Source organism: Chelonia mydas, chromosome 8, assembly GCF_015237465.2.
Source record: "Chelonia mydas isolate rCheMyd1 chromosome 8, rCheMyd1.pri.v2, whole genome shotgun sequence".
Lineage (NCBI taxonomy): Eukaryota > Metazoa > Chordata > Testudines > Cheloniidae > Chelonia > Chelonia mydas.
Window position 1 is genome coordinate 79,881,695 of NC_057854.1, and position 12,507 is coordinate 79,894,201.

The following is a 12,507-nucleotide window of genomic DNA, read 5'->3' on the forward strand; positions in this document are numbered from 1 at the left end:
TGGCTGGGTGTCTTACTATCTGATATGAACTGTAGCTGTTAGAGTGGTGAACTGGAGATGTTATTTTATAGCTGTAGAGAGAACTTTAATTTTCAAATCTGTGTTCCAGGAAGAGAACCCCCCAGGTGAAGTCTTCATTAATTCATTGAGCGACACTGTTCCATAAGAGGGTGTTTGCTCCAATTCTTAACAGAAGGTAGGGGACACTTTGTAGAGCACCCAAGTGTTTAATGGTAGACCTTGTGGTCTCTTCAGCTAATTTTTATGTTTTAGATTTTTGTATCAAATTTAAAGAACTCAACCCTCAGGCAAGGTCCAAAGGTTTATTCTGAAATGGGAACAAGATCTTTGAAAAGCTCTCTCATGTACCCCGTGGAAATTAGAAAAAGGAAATTAAAACGATCAACTGAAGTGAAGGAAAACTGAAGCTAATCGTGTAAATTTAAAATGCAGCTAAGTATGTGCCAGTGTCTGGACTTGAGAATGAGATAATAGACAGCATGCTAATGAAGACAGCAATTGGACTCGCAGAGCCATAGCTGAGAAAGAGGGAGAAATGAAGAGTCACACACCTTTCTTTGCTGGGACATGATACCCACACTGGCCCTGTAGCCACTGGCTGGAATCAAGGACAAACTCCTTTCAGAGAGATGTTAAATACTAGCTGATAGCTAGCTGGGCTGAGAGAGAGAGAGAGAGAAGGAAAGTGGTAATAAATATAGTTTTCAGGCTACATAACATTCACCACAACTATGGCCATCCTTATGCCACTCTGGTTTAAGACTGGTTTAAACGGGCAAGATCAGAATCAGATCTACACCTGGAGCCAACCTAGCTATGCTTTTCATAGTGTTTTAGTCCGGCTGCGTCTATATTCTCTTGAACAGCTATTTTGTTTGTGATTCTCTGTATTTTTGCCCTGAGCCAAATGGGCTTTGCTTTCACTTAAGACACTTGGCATTGCTTGCCTAGACTACCAGTGGGAACAGTCACTGCTGGCTGCCTTGGAGAGATGTAAACTGCCCTCTGATCTTGTGAGATAAAAGAATGAGGCAACAGGCATGAGCACCTAGGCAGCAGAAAGGGATTGTAAATATGCTGTGTCTGTGAGGAAGGTGACTACAGTCAAGTGCAGCCACAGGGAGTTTGACCTAAAGCCCACTGGAGTCATACAGTTTACTTCAATAGACTCTGGATTAGACTAAGGTTATGTCTACACTGGCAGAGTTACAGCGCCAGCAGTTACAGCAGTGCTCAGAGAGCGCTGAAGGGAAACCGCTGTTATGTGTTCACATTGTCAGCTGCCAAGTGTGTTCACACTTGAGGCACTTGCAGCAGTATTCGGAGCGGTGCACTCTGGGCAGCTATCCCACAGAGCATCTCTTCGTCTTCTGCCGCTAAGAGTTGTGGGAAGGTGGAGGGGGTCGTGGGGCATCCTGGGTCCTGTCCCGGTGCCTTGTGATGCATTGCTTCACATCCCAGCAATCCCTGTACTTCCGTCTGCATTTGGCACCATCTTTCAATAGTTTTTGTATGTATGCTCTGCCTCTTGGGTCTGCAGGAATGAATTCTGCACTGTTGACCAGTTGACCAGTGCTGCTTGCTCTGACTAACACGCCACAAGTGGCAGTGGGGTTATTCCTTAAACTACAAAGGCAAGAGGAGTGTGACATTGATCTCACCACGCATAGTAGCTATGACACAAGATTGTTTGTGGCATTCACGGAGGCGCTGACCACAGTGGAATGCCACTTTTGGGCTCAGGAAACAAGCACTGAATGGTGGGATCACATCGTCATGCATGTCTGGGATGACTAGCAGTGGCTGCAAAACTTTCGGGTGAGGAAAGCCACATTCATGGGACTGTGTGATGAGCTCTCCCCAGCCATGCAGTGCAAGGACACGAGAATGAGAGCTGCCTTGCCATTGGAGAAGCACGTGGTGATTGCACTGTGGAAGCTGGCTACTCTGGGCTGCTACCGATCGGTCACTAACCAGTTCGGAGTGGGAAAGTCGACCATTGGACTCGTGTTGATGGAAGTGTGCAGGGCCATTAATCACATTCTGCTTTGAAAGACGTGACCCTGGGTAATGTGTGTGACATTGGGGGTGGCTTCACACAAATGGGCTTCTCTAACTGCAGAGGGGCGAAATGATGGCACACATATTCCAATTCTGGCACCAGACCACCTAGCTACTGAGTACATTAATCGGAAGGGATATTTCTCTATGGTTCTTCAGGTGCTTGTGGATCACCGTGGGTATTTCACGGACGTTAACGCAGGCTGGTCCAGAAAGGTGCATGATACACACATCTTTCAGGACACTGGCCTGTTAATGAAGCTGCAAGCAGGGACTTTCTTCCTGGACCAGAATATCACTGTAGGGGAAGCTGAAATGCCCACTGTGATCCTGGGAGACCGCACCTACCCCTTAATGCCGTAGCTTATGAAGCCATACATGGGGAACCTTGACAGCAGGAAGGAGCGGTTCAACAACAGGCTGAGCTAGTGCAGAATGACTGCTGAATGTGCTTTTGGCCATTTAAAGGCCCGCTGGCGCTGCCTATATGGGAGGCTGGACCTGGCCGATGACAGTATTCCTCTGCTGTACGCTCCATAATATTTGTGAAGGGAAGGGTGAAAGCTTCACTCAGGGCTGGAGTGCAGAGGCTCAGTGTCTGGAGGCTGAGTTTCAACAGCCAGAGACCAGGGCTATTATAGGGGTGCAGCGTGGGGCTATAAGGATCAGGAATGCCTTGAGGTAGCAATTTGAAGCTGAAAGCCACTATTATTTGTTGCTATGCTCGCGAGTGCAGTGCTTGTAATGCTAGAAGGTGATCGTGATTGGTGCAGACGATGCAATATGAAGGTTTAAGAAAATTCCCTGTTGCTTTGAAGGGCTCTGTTTGTTTTCAGTTAATATAATTAGGATTGTTTCAAACCAAACCAATTCTTTTATCGGCTGTAGTGTGTCCCAGTCATGGCCCCTTTCTGTCATGCATCGTGAAATCTGTCCGTTGTTATCACAATTCCTGCAGCTGGAGCCCAGCTGGGACTGGACAGCCTCCTCTCCCCAAATGCTGATAAGGTCCAGCAGCTTGGCATTGATCCAACTGGGGGGATCACCTGGTGCGTGGAGCAGGTATGGCCACCTGGAAAGATGCGCTGAGATCACTACATGCATCACTGAGAAAACAGGAAGAGGACTTTCAAAATTCCAAAGGAATTTATGGGGTGGGGATGATGGTTGGTCACCTGAGGACAGGGCAGTAGAGTTCAAACCCATGACCAGAGAGGCGAGAACAGGCATTGTGGGACACCTCCCGGAGGCCAGTTGCAGCACTGTAATCAACCAGGGTGTCTACACTGGCATCGCGGTGCTGTACCCCCAACACAGAAAGCTCTACGCTTCTCGTTGGGTTGGGTTTTTTTACAGTGCTGCAACTGCACAGTTTCTGCGCACTAAGGGGCTTGGCAGTGTGTACACTTCGGGAGTTACAACACTGAAAGCTGCTGTACTGCGCAGAGACTTGCCAGTGTAGACAAGGTCTGAGAGAGAGCTAAGAGATCTGAGGGCTGAAAGGCTTGGCTATGCGCATCTATACTGTAAAACCCCTATGAGGATTTTCCTTACCATGACCCAAATCTTTTTATTGCAGGTCACTAACTAAGGGCTTGATCCTGAATGACCTCAAATCCCATTGACTTCAAGAGGCATAATTTCTGCAGCAACCTTAAAACTGATGCAGCCATGCAGATACAACAGTTTGGATTGCCTGGTTGTCTGAGCTGTGTCGGTGCAGGACTAGAGAGGAAAAAGAGAATAAAAGTGGTTTAAGACAGTTAAGCTTCGTCATGCTTGGGACAGAATGCAGACTGGCTCTACCACTGTGTAAATCAGATCAGCCTGAAGTCTGGTCTATATTATGTCCAGCTGCCAATGACCCAGGGGACCATTTCAGCTCCTAGGATCAGCCAGATGCATTGGGGTTCCTTGCTATGCTTCTTTTCCCTACTTATGCCTATGTGCCTATCCCTACTATGCCTATCCTGAGGCCTGGAGGATGAGTGGCACAGGAGTCACTACATTGGCCCTCCACCAGCTGAAAATGAATTCTCGGGTAGCTAGTTAAGCCAGTTTTTTGCTGCCTTGCACCACTGGCTGATAACTTTATAGTCCAAAATAGATAGTTTCAGTTTCAGAACCATCTTGTGAGAAGCTGTTGAATTCCTTCAGTTACTAAGCTTAACAGGAACATTCTCGGACAGAAAATTGTTAGAAAAAGAAGCTAGCACTCTGCCTGCCTTAGGGACTGATCATAATGTAGCTGTATGCTTGGGAAAGTCTTACCTGTGGATTACCTGGAAGTTTCCCCCAATGACCAAGTCCGTTTCCCCTCCTGCTTTTTTTTTTTTTTTTAAAGAAAAAATATATATCCCTGAGAAACTGTTTGCAGCATGAACAGAGAATAAATCAACAACAACAGAAAACCAAGAACTCGATTGCTTCTCTCTACTTCTGCAAAAAACCATAAAGGCTCAATTGTCCTCTTAGGACTCCTTGGGAAGTCTTAACAAAAGTCTCTAACAAGAAACTAAATGAAAGACTAGGGATTTAGCAGCAAGGCAGATCTATCATAGACAAATCATATGAAACATTCTTTCCTTATGATTGTGTCTATAATAAGGCCAGACTCTGATCCCCTTAATCATGTTGAATAGCCACCGAAGCCACCGGGATAACTTGTGGAATAAGATCTGATGGACAGTTATCAGAAGATACCAGAATCTGGCCCATTGGGATTAAAATTTTGGAAAGTTAATTACAAATATAACTTTAATTTAAATTAAAGGTGACTTGCAAAGGAAAAAAGAGGATTATGTGTGATTTGTTTCTTCATGATATCCAGTGAGCCTGAAAATTTTTGGTTATTTAAATTTTTTTCCTACTTGGATTTTTACACTAGAAATTCATGTCTCATCTATGCTGGAAGACTCAGAGGATTGGGGACGTACTAGGTTTTATGATATCACAATTATCAAGGATGTGAAACCTGATTAGCTGGGGCCAGGTCTACACTACAAGTTTTTTCAAGGGTGTCAGTCAGGGGTGTTAAAAAATACGATCCCTGCTTGAGATAGCTTGACAGCAAAAACCCCTCGTGTAGATGCAATTATACTGGCAAAACTGTGCTTTGGGTGGTATAGTTTATTTGACGGGGGGGAGGGGAGAGGGGGTGGTGTTTCAAATAAGCAATTCTAGCAAATGCACAGTTTTGCTGGTATAAACCGTGTGCACCATACACATGGCATAGCTATCCTGGAAAATGTTCTTGGCCTGAGAGGGGAAATGATTTTTTTTCAGACATTTTTTTTTACAAATGATTTCCACTGCAGAGTTAAGTCAGGGTCTTACTTGGTTGCTGTCCTTAAACCCCCTCCTATCCACACACACAAAAACCCCACACCATGGCACTTTAAGTCCACAGCAGCTGGCATGGCTAGGGTGTAGACCAGAGCCCAGACATCACTTTCACTCAGACTGGTAACCCACCCACTTTGCAGAGAGGACTGAGGCTAAATCACTCAAGTACTGATAGTCCTCCAGTGCTTTCCCCATAATTCCCCATGTGCTCAGAAGGACAAACAAGTTCTACCACAATTCACTGGGAAGAAAGATGTGGTTATGGGATTTCATTATAAGCCCCCGCTTTTTAAGGTGTCCATGGCCCAACATTTCATGAGACTCTCACCACCATCCGCTTGACTGGGGAAGCCTACAGTAGTTCTCAGATTGCCATGCTTGACCAATTGTCAATTAAACCTTCCTCAGCTGGTTTCTCATTATGCACCTGCATTTTGTTTGGCAGGGATTGTCCCCTTACTGCCAATGCTTCCCTTCCTGCTTGAAAGCCAAAGTACCTCAGCATCTGTTGTGCATATGCAGGGCTTTGTGGGGTAGTTCACTTCTGAAACCCAGAGGAAGTCAATCCCAAGGATGAGTCAGGCACCCCAAAATCATGAGATTGTTTTAAAGACATAACATTAAAGAACACTCAACATTTTGAGCTCCTGATTTTTAAGCCTTCAGGGTCATGTTTTTAACATTTTGTCTGCCACCATTAGAAACTTACATGCAAATCCATTTTCATTTTTAATAAAAGTAATCACATGACTCCAGGAGAAGAAGCTTTAAGAAAAAACGAATCTCGTAAGACTGAGATTAACATTACAAGAGTTGATGAACTATAGGGACACAAACAGGTGCTTATACATCAGGAACTAGCTGAGTCTTAGGGTCTAAATTGTGGATCGAGAGGAAGGGAAAAGAAAAGTTGACAGAGTACAGGAGGGGTGGGCAAGGGGAGTGAAGACGTTAGAGGGAACTAAAAGGGAGAGACAAAATCAAAATTAGATTCAATATACTTTGCTCTCATCCCATTTCTCTACCCCAACCCAAAAAAACCTGTTTCCTGGATGGCCTTGGTAGACTGCCACAGAAATCTGTGTTGGGCTGCAGAGTAACCAGTTTCTACTTTGTTCTTTTCCCAGTGGGTGAGTAGGTTGTTATTTTTTAAATGGTAAGAATGAAGTAAAAATAGAACTTCATGGCTGCTTCTTCTTAGAAGTCTCTAAATATTCAGAGAGGCTCACAAATTGTGTCCACTTTTTCACTCCTGTAAAGCCATTTCCCTCCTATGTTTATTTAAATACTCTGCCATTAAAATAAAAATTAAAATAAACAAAACAAAAGGATACTAATGGGTAGATTGTGAACCCCTTGCTCTCACTGGTAAGCAGCTACCAGAAGTAGGGAGGTTCAAAGCAGAAGCTAACCCTTCCTCTTTTCTTCAACATAGTGTGTTTCCATATTGCTGGGGTCACAGATCAAGGTAGGCTGTTAGGTACCATATGGACTATAGAGCTAAGGAACAGCAGGGAAAATTACAAACAATTGGCTATATTCTGCCTTCATTACATTCATGCAACCCCACTGACATTAGTGGGGTTGTCTGGTGTAATTTCTCCAGAGGGCAGAATATGGTTCAGTGGGTTTAGATCAGTTTGAATTTCTTTGCTTTTGTCACATCTCAGTTTTTGGTGATTTGTTTTTCAGTTTTCCTATAAACAGCACTAAGCAATCAGTGTTTGTGCCACATTTCACAGAAACTGCTGCCTTCCTGTCTGCAAAGTAAACCCAAGAATGCCTATTGTGTTAGCCAATGTTTCTTCCTCAGCCAAATTTTTCATTTTCTGGACAAAAATGGTCTGGAGCAAATTAAACATAGATATGGATACTACAGTAGTCAGACCCAACCCTGAAGTGCTTTGAGATCTACTGATTAAAAGTGTTGCATCAGAACTAGGTATTATTATGGTTATTACTACTTACGTGAGTAGTCCCACTGTTTTCAGTGGAACGAGGGGGGGGGGACAGCTTTTTGAAAGCAGAGAGCATTCACGCATTAACCTGTCTGCTTCTTGTTCAGAGAAATAGTGCAAACAGTGTTCTTTAATTGAGATAGACAATCTGGCTAAAAACAGAAGGGTGTGCTTTTTCCTTCCTCCTGTATACACAGATTTATTTTTAAAGGAATTAAGAGTAATATACTGGAATTAGTGACCCTTTTTAAAGCAGAGCTAAGACTGAGTAGATCCTCTTTGGAAAACAGGAAATGAAATTGGGTGAAAATAATTTCAAGACCTGCTTTACTTTCAGAGAGCACAAAGGGTGTGCCTAAGCCTAATTTATGGACACAAATATAAATACGTTGCTTTTTTTTTTTTACTTTATAACAACATTTCAGTTAGTAGCAGCATGCCAAGATCGTTTGCTGTTGTTTTTAGAGGGCTGTGATCCGTTCTGGAGTATTTGGGAGTTCAAGTGTTGTATAATTACACAAAGCAGGGCCTAAGCAAGAATATCCTGTTTTGCTTCCTGTACACTCATAGGGTGGCTCATCTGAATCCTTGACAACATCTAGCTCCATGAAGAAAACATTAAGACTCCTTGCTGATAGCTGCTTTTCACCTAGTGCTCCTCAGCAGTTGGGCTGTTTAGTCACCAAGTGTAAGCAGACAATCACCCTATTGTTTACTTTCTAGTCAGAAGGAGCGTTCCTGCTTTTCTTCACTCTGTATGGCCTCCATAATCCTAACAGTCATGTTCACTCAGCAGTAAATCTAAATATATGCTTCCCAAAGGAGTTTCAAATCCATGACATAGATTAGCATCACCGTGGCTTGACACGATCTGTGACAGATTCCACAGTAATTAACATTTTAAATCAGTCAGTACTGCCATTATTCGATGAGGAATCATTCTGCTCCCCAAATAGTGAGAAATTAACAATAAATTTAAAGTGCAAAGCATTATTATTATTATAATAAGTTGAATAGGCTGTGGTGAACAATGTATCATTCAGAAGCTCTCTGTCAGAAATGCTTCATCTCATTACCTATCACCATGTCTTAAAAAAAAAAAGAGGGAGACTCAACTGTGTGATGGTGAATCAGGAAACTTCACAAACATTCAAGGAACACACATGCCACTACAAATTAACCATTAGCACTGCATGGTATTCATTCTTTCTGTCACACACTGTGGGAAGCATGCCTTATTAGCATGGGAGCATGGAGCAATAGTATCTCACTCTACTTAACATTCACTTACCTTGGGGGGAAAAAAAAAGCACACAAGCACAGTCTTAAAACAAAAATAGAAACCTAACCCCCAAAACACTGCAGTTCTGTTCCCTTCCACATTTAATCCCAGGATTAAAAATTACAAAATGAAATTTTAAGGCCTTTTCTTTCTCTTCTTCCCTTTCGCTGTAATGCTTATAATTAATGTGGGGTTTGCGTTTTTTAATCAGCCCTAATAATAAACAAGAGACAGTGATAACAATTGCTGCTCCCCTTTTAGTTTTGAATTTCAATAGTACCCAGGACACTGGGGAACCTTCCTGGATCCCAGATGTCAAGTTACATGGTCTGCCCTACTATTTTCATAGTGGCAGTCCGGTTTCTTGTTAAATTTCAAGGGATCTGAATGGCCATCCTGGAGTCACCACTTCTCACTCAGACAAGTTGTGACTAACCCTCATCCTATTGCCCCGATTCTCCAAAACCAATTCCCTTTGACCTAATTGTTTCTTTGTAAAACACACTTGGGTTATTTTTTAAAAATCTCCTGTTAAAATGTCCTGCACAAATCCTTACGAAATCTATATTCAGTATCAGTGTTCCTGCTGGAATCCTGTGCGGTCTATAAAATGTCTAGTGAGGGGCCCACTTCCCATACCTGCCCTACTTGCATGCTGTTTTATTTAAGAATCAAGAGTACATTTTACAACCACTTTGCCATGTTAAAAAAAACCCAACAACCCCCAAAAACATAAAAGTGACTTTCTGGGGGACAGGACCACTTATGTTTTGTTTCACTAACTTCTTTCAAAATACACTTGTAAAATAAAAAGTTATAAATCCCAAACAATTTAGTAAAAGCTAATGTAGCAGTAAACCAGAGCCTTCCACGGACCAAAAGGCAGAGCTGGTGTTTTAAACCTCTGTTGCTTTAACCTATGTATTTAAAAAAATAAAAAAGAAAAGAAAATCTACGTGACTCAGTGTAACCCAACACCATGGATTCGCAATGCAACTAGATAACATGGAAATGTATTTTGTTTTTGACTCCAGCATAATTATTTCAAAAAGCAACAGCCAAAGTTTTGCTGGTAACTAGCAGATAAAGTTAAACATTGCGTAAGAGATTCAGGCCAGCTCAATGGCCTAGATATGCAGCATGAAGTATCACTAAGTGCAGCCAGATTTAAGGCAAATCACAACCCTCAATAATCACCCCCCTCCTGTGTATTATTATTAAATGTATCTATTGTGGCAGCATTCAAAAGCTCTAAATCAGAATCAGAGCCACGTTGTGGTGGACAGTGTACAAATACAGATAACAGATAATCCCCTACCCTAAAGGGCTTAAAGATTTACCCCTTTGCCAGGGCCCTGTTGTGCATGGGTTGGTAATGGAGAGGCCATTCACATAAGAGTGCATCTTATGGGTTTGGGGGGATCTCACCGCCATTCCTCTTTGTGAAAATTGGACCCTTCACCTTCTCCAGAGCACCTATGCCTGTGTTCAGGCAGGCTGGGATCAATCTCAGAGGAGGTGTGGAAGACCCTGCAAAGCTATGATGGGGAGTGACAGTGAAGGCCTCCTCCCTGACACACATACACAGAGTCCTCAGTTCCCTGCCTCCCCAAAGCAGTAGGTTTCAGAATTAACCCATTAATATCAATGTGATAGTTCACTCATCTCAGAGGTCTAGTTTCAGGCTGTCAGCAGATTCAGGCAGATATCATGTGACCTTAGGAGCTGGGACCCTACCATAGATGTACAGTGCTCCGCCTCCAAGCAAGAGTCCTGGATTCCAGGTCTAGTTTTGCTTCCTGAGCTGTGTGGGCAGTTACCATCATGGAGGTGATGGACTCAACTCCAATTGTTATCTCTGGATCCCTGTATAGCAACACCGGCTGGCTAACCCAGAGGTGCAATAACAGATACTCTAGCCTATTGAAGTGACAGAGTGATATGAGACATGCATGGGGGGAGGCAGAGGTTAGATAAGGGTGCAGAAAAAGGCTTTCACATCAAAGTGGAGATTTGACTTTGAACTTTCCCCTCTTCTGATGTCTAGGTCATTGATTTCTTGACCTGACCAGATTGCCTTCTCATCTGGGAACCCCCCAACTTATGAGAGGTTGTGTCACAAGGGGTAGAACCAGATGACAGTTTTGTAGACATGGGGAAGTTAGATCCATTCACTGGAGGAGGAAATAGAAAGTTGGGCTATTTTAGTCCATACTACAATCCTCTGACATAGCTAGCATTCAGATGAAGCATATTGTATTCTGAAAGCATGTCAAGTCTGGCAGCCAAAAATTGCCTTTCGTGTAAGAGGAAGAGTTTTAAAAAGTCCTCATTCACATAAGCTAGTCAATAGAAAGTGTTTACTCTAAAAGACTTGTTGACATATTGCTATGGGCACATTTTCTCTTTTATTTTTTTTTAAATAAAAGCATATTTAGGGCAATGTAGCTGGAACAAGCATTGTTAAGTACTTGTCCAGGACAAAAACCTTCCTGCAGAAAAAAATCTCAATTGCTTTTCAGCTGCACAGTGCTTTATTGTTTGCTTTAAATCAACCCAGATTCTATACTACATACCACTGTGTCTGTTAAAAATCATTATGGTGCAATTAAAAGCAGTGTCAAAGGTGGGATTTTCTTGTGTGTGTGGGTCTAACTGTTATGTACTTCCTCTGTGCCTCTCATGATTATCTGCCCTAGCTCTGGTCAAGAGATACAGCTGTCATGAAACACTCAACAGATGGCAGTGGCTGAATGATGCTTCATCCATTTTTGGATACTCTAGTGACATTTGAGCTTATGCCTTCCATAAATGCTGTCATGCCACCAACTTCTTTCAACCAAACACAAGCCTACAATGAACAGTCACGATATTAATCTTTCCAAAGGAATAGCGATAAATTGAACTGCCCTTATGTAAAGTAATATAAAATACTTAAATTTATTGTCCTTTAAAACTTTTAACCATAATGGATAGATATGGCTAGAAAATAGATAGACTGATAAATTGGTAGATGGATCTCTCTTTCTTAAGGATGAAACAGCAGTAAACTATTTTATTCTTATAAGACTCTTCAGAGATTGATTTAATTTACAAAGAGCAGCAATTTCTCTCCAGTTGTAGGAAACTGCTAGGAACTGGAGTGCTTTGAAAAGCAATTTTACTAATCAATTTCTTTTAAAAAGAAAGGAAAACAGCCAAAACATACACAGCTTCTTGGGGCCTTTTAGGTAACAAAGGCTGCTTAGTGCTCTATTTTAAAATTAATTTTTAAAGCTAATTCATATTGAATTTTTTATAGTTAAATTTGATTTGGAGGAGGAGGTTTGTATGGGGGAATTGACTGGCATTGCTTCAAAATAACCTTGTACCTCTACCCTGTAATATAGCATCAAGATACTATGGTGATCACTATACAAAAACCTTACAAAGAAAGACTGATGGCTGCATTTAATGTTTCTGACACTTCCTCTCCAGCAACCTTAGTTCTGATCTACAAACACAATGAAAAAAACGATAGGCAGAAAAGGGCTGGACAATTCAGGTACGTAATCATAGTGATTAGGAAAGGCTTTTGCCAGAAAAGCAGGTTCAGGTATTTGGTTTCTGACCTGGTATGGTGGCTGCATTTTCCCCATACCATTTCCAGAAGAACTGGACCTAAAAGCAGTATTTCCAGAGATTATGTTGCAATGTTGGAAACATGATTAGTCAACATGAAACTGTCAGATGTTTATTTCTCACTACTTTATGGTGCCCATCACCATGGCGTCTAGGTGCCTCACCTAATTAAAATGAAATAATTGCTGAATAAATTCTTTCCCCAGTGATGATCAAATA

The 12,507-nt window shown here is 42.2% G+C and overlaps 1 protein-coding gene across 7 annotated transcripts in view; it reads right to left on the reverse strand.

Annotated features, from left to right (window-relative positions):
- ADGRL2 (adhesion G protein-coupled receptor L2) overlaps positions 1-12,507 on the reverse strand; it is a 469,695-nt gene that overhangs the window by 379,330 nt on the left and 77,858 nt on the right. The window contains exon 1 of one of the 7 annotated variants that reach the window (XM_043553107.1): positions 573-675. The exons of the other annotated variants lie outside the window; for them this stretch is intronic. The gene's annotated coding sequence lies outside the window, so the exon portion shown is untranslated. Of the gene's footprint in view, positions 1-572; positions 676-12,507 lie in introns of those variants that run through there. 7 annotated transcript variants of the gene reach the window in all.